Source organism: Aedes aegypti, chromosome 1 (genome assembly GCF_002204515.2).
Source record: "Aedes aegypti strain LVP_AGWG chromosome 1, AaegL5.0 Primary Assembly, whole genome shotgun sequence".
NCBI classification, from domain to species: domain Eukaryota; kingdom Metazoa; phylum Arthropoda; class Insecta; order Diptera; family Culicidae; genus Aedes; species Aedes aegypti.
In genome coordinates, this window is record NC_035107.1 from 28,413,363 (window position 1) to 28,418,289 (window position 4,927).

Here is a 4,927-nt window from a genome sequence, read left to right on the forward strand (position 1 = left end):
CCCATACTAAAACCATATTCCGTCTATTCACCCCATGGAATGAATATTTTTTCATTATGCCTTCACAGTATAAACGGTTTTTAAAAATTACAATGCATAATTTTGCATTATTTTTTAGCTGCCGCTATCCTTTTGTTTACATTCAAACCCAATAGCAGGAAAAAAAAACAAATTAGTTAAATTAAAAGAAATGATAGACAATAGGTCGTATGAATAAAACCGAGTACTTGCTCATGCTCAACACGATTTGTGCAAAGTAATGTCTCTGAGCATTTACTCAAAACCATATGAATAAAACGATACTTTACTCAGAGTAAGTTCGAATTTCGAACTTAGCATTTACTCTGTCAAAAGTATTGTTTTCGTTTTGATTAGGTATCTGAGAAGAAAGCCAGCGGTGCACAGAAGAAACCCGTGCCGTTTTTGCCGGCTGATAACGAAGCCACTAACCCCGGCGGAAGATAACTGCCAGCATCACATCTTCCTAGGATGCGTCGATGAGCGCCACTTGGAGGAATGGATAATATGGAATTATGGAATACGTCGAGGGAAATCAACGATGCGGAGCAAAACGATCGGTCACCGCAAAGGTAAGTGTTTGACACTTATTTTATTCTGTAATATATTTATGTTTGTCCTTTCTAAATAGCCATAATCGATGAGTGATAAGCTTCAGTGGAATCGGTACTGGAGGGCAAGTCAAAGCACCAGCGGAGCAAGAAACGGCAACAAAACCCTCCGAATCAGCTACAAACGGGAATATCCGGTCGACACCGACGAACATCGTTTCCATCATGGTCATTGAACGTTTCCATCCGCATATTGCACGGAAGGACTTCGGTGAGGACATGCCACGACCATCCCCAGGAAACTAACGTGTTGCTGCTAGTGTTGTTCCTGCGATCGCTGTTGAAATCCTCATCGGGCTAAATTGGCGTTAGAACAGGATCGAGATCCTTAGGGATGGTGTCCGGTGTTGGAGGATCTTTCTCGTGATGATTTCATGATAGACCGATTTTCATCAAACATCCTTAAACGTATTTAAAAACACACTTCAAAAATCTTCTTACGAATAGATACTGGAACTCGATAGATTTTGAGATAACTTTCTGAAGAATTTTAGAAGAAATTTTCCCATAGGGTAGGTGTACCAGTTATGTTCATAGGAGTTCCCTTCTTCTTTTTCTTCTTGGCATTAACGTCCTCACTGGGACAGAGCCTGCTTCCCAGCTTAGTGTTCTTATGAGCACTTCCACAGTTATTAACTGAGAGCTTTCTTTGCCAAAGTTGCCATTTTTGCATTCGTATATCCTGTGGCAGGTATGATGATACTCTATCTATACCCAAGGAAGTCAAGGAAATTTCCATTATGGAAAGATCCTGGACCGTCCGGGAATCGAACCCAGACACCCTCAGCATGGCTTTGCTTTGTAGCCGCGGACTCTAACTACTCGGCTAAGGAAGGCCCCTTAGGAGTTCCCCTTTTCTCTATATGTCTGAATTCTATTGTTTTCAAATTTTGAACTGTTTCGTGTGTAGTTAGATATCAAATCAAGAGTATTAGAATGTTCAAAATATATAGAATGAAATGTAAAAGCATTCGTAATTTGTCCAAATTTCCATTTGTCCAAACAGGATACAACTATGGTCATTACTGGTTTACTTTCCATGTGAATCAGAAATTTCTTAAAAGGCCTATCAGAAATTATTCCTGTGTTTCCCATCAAAAAATATTCTCGAAACAATCGATAGAAATTTCGCCGAAAATCTTCAGCATGATGGGTGATCATCTCTTGCTGTACCGGGAAATTTTTGGGCTTATTCTACGGAGTGGCGTGAGGTGAGAATTGTTGGTCTCGTGTACTACCCATAAAAGCATAACTGGCCCATATTAATTTTTGAACCAAAACCTTTTGTCATTACAACGTTTATGTTTTCATATATATTTCACTACGCATATAAAAATTAACATAATTGTATGAAAATCTTATGGAAAAATATGAAGTTGACGTAGTTCCATATTGAAAAATAGGTGCATTACAGTCTTTTTATATGAGCTTTCAACCCAAATAGCAACTGCAAAATGTGAAATACTACACATATGGGACATTCTCACATCTTTTTAGAAATTCTAAAAGGAATTTTTGAAATAAATAATAAAAAGGACAAACAATTACTACATTAGAACATTTTTTCAAATGTTACAGTATTTATTCAGGGCTTTAAAAAAGTACAATGATTTTTCCAAATATTCTAAAATTCAACTAATCATATGCTTAAAATTTTCTATCATATTTTCGAAGGGTTTCTTCGAGGTTTGGTGAAAAAATTATTCTAAGAAAATCTCCAGGATTCATTTTAGAGATTTTTGCACTAATCTATCCACTGAAAAATAGAAAACCTTCAAAGATATCACCAGAATTTATTTAGAGAGCCTTCGGTAGAAGTTCTTCCAATGTTATCTTGAGGAACTTCGTTTAAGTTATATTCACAATTTTCGTAGTAATTGCTCTTGAAATAATTTAAGAAAACTTTTAATGATTCCTTTAAACAAATTTCTACGTTAATATAATAATAATTCCATCAGGTTTTTATTTTGTAATATTACAAGCAATAGCGTTAATGCTCCATTGCCTGAAAGCTCTTGTCATTTGTCGAATAAAAGCAATGTCACATCAGTTTTGTTCTCCCTTACTCGATATCGAGTTAGAGAACCATAGTAAAAGTTGGTTTTCATGGCTAACTCGATGGTCCCTTCAATAACGAGTAAGGGAGAGATGACTGTAGTAGAATACGTGAAATGTTATAATGATTGTGGTTACTTGGAGAGTCTTGAAATAGAAGAGTTTACGAGAACTAGTAAAAAAATGGTTCAAAAATATATTTAACCAAAAACAACAGCTTAATCGCGATTTGATTTTTTTGTAGTCACTGTATATAGCAATGACTACAAATGAAATCAAATCGCGATTTAGTTTTTATTTTTGGTTAAATATATTTTTGTACTACTTGTTTTAATCACTGGTTGAAGGTTCAGCCAAAATTATATAAGTACGTTGCATAATTGTTAATTAAATGTCAAGAAATTCGAAGATGTGTCCTTTGGGTAATTTTAAGCTGAATTTATGGAGGAATCCCGAAAAAATCCTGGAAGGACTCGTATTAATATATAAAGGTGGAAAAAGAACTACTGTAGAAACCTGAGGTGCAAAGCTTGGGCAAATTCTTGAATAAATCAACGAAGTGATATGTTATGTTGTCTTAGAAGGTAGTCTTAGAAGGTAGCAACTCAATGAGAAATCCTTAAGGAAATGCCTCAAAGTATTTGTAGAGCAATTTCTTGTAAAATTATCTGAGCTCTTAAAATTGTGACCAGTTCTTAAAAACAAATTAGAAAGAAAAATATATAAAAAGTAAGAGTGATGAAATTTTAATGGAATTTATGAGCAAATTTGATTAACGAACGTCTCAAAAAGTCATGTCCAACGATTATTTTTTTCATCAAAAGTTTTAAGTGGTGAATTTTCTTTAAGCGAAAAAACGATCATAGTAAAACTAGTAATAATTGTTCAAGCATTTCTCTTAAATTCGTCGCGCTGGGTCTTATTATTTTTAAGAATATACCAGGAATTTCTTCAAGTATTCCTTCTTCAATTTAATTAGATATACTACATACGTTATGATTTTTTTTTTCCAAGAGGTGAATTTGAATAAATAAACGTTTTACCTAGAGACTATTCCAAAAATTATTGAGCGTTTTAGTCAAAATATGCTATTTTGGCTCTAAAAAGATTCCAATTCTATCAACTTTGATATTTCCAACGAAATTTTGAGGGATGTGTACGCATTTTTAAACTCTATAACAGAACTTGCTCCGGTGTGACGTAGCACTGACCAATTGTTCTTGGAATTCCACCAGGATGTTTGAAAAATTACTCAGATTTCAACTACTTGTTCTGAAAGTCTTTCAGTCTGCTCTTTTTAACCTTATTACAAATTTAAAAGTAACTTTCACGCTTGTTTATTTTCAACTGAGCATGGTCAGTAGGTGACTCAGGATTTTCTGAGCATTTACTCAGCTTTTACCGCTTTATTCATACGAATTGGGATGTTCGAAAAGTAAATGCTCAAATGCTCAGTTTTATCATACCAACTTGAGTAAATGCTCAAGAAAATGATTTGACAGATGGATTTGAGTAAAGTAAAAGCTTTTGCTCAGATTATTCATACGACCTATTATCAGCGATAAACGATGAAGTGCTTCGACCATTCAGGAAACTTGAACACAGCTACGTGTGTGACATTGATGGGATCGGAGTCTTCTATGGAGTCCATAGTCTGATGGAATCACCCCGGCGGCTGATAAATTCACACCTGGCTCTACACTCTCATGTCTCCGATACGTTGGCGGACCTTCCTACGGAATATCCAGTAGATTACATTTGCCAGCGTGGAGTACGCTGTAGGGTAGGGGGTGAAATCCGCTGAAATAGTGAACAAATTTTTAAAATTATGGTTATGATGGTGTATAATATTATTGTGGAAGTTACCTTGAACTTAACAATATTATCAACGCCGCCTTTAGAACTACTGTTCTTCATCTGCCATCTTGGCCACGTCTATTGTTGATCCTCGGAAGCCTTGTCTTTTCCTTCCTAATATCCTGTTGGCTGAAATATATCCAATTTTTATTACTCGTTCTCTTTGTTAGTTGTATTTCTAACTTACTCGGGGGACACTTGGGGTCATAGCACCGACGAATATCCGAAAAAACTCGCGAATTAATAGTCACGAAATTCTAACTCCACGCGAGAGCCTGCTGATGAAACTACAAAATGAAAAATCACCAAGTCCCAAGTGTAAGCAAAAAAGGCCAAAATCCACACAAAATAATAATTTTCAAAAATGCATGGCATAGTATAAATCT

At 35.4% G+C, this 4,927-nt stretch overlaps 1 long non-coding RNA gene across 1 annotated transcript; it reads left to right on the top strand.

Annotated features, from left to right (window-relative positions):
• Positions 1 to 271: 271 nt before the first annotated feature.
• Positions 272 to 1,090, top strand: LOC110674383. Its single transcript, XR_002498813.1, has 2 exons — positions 272 to 590; positions 650 to 1,090. It is a non-coding gene; the product is annotated as an uncharacterized LOC110674383 (long non-coding RNA).
• The last annotated feature ends 3,837 nt before the right edge of the window (positions 1,091 to 4,927 follow it).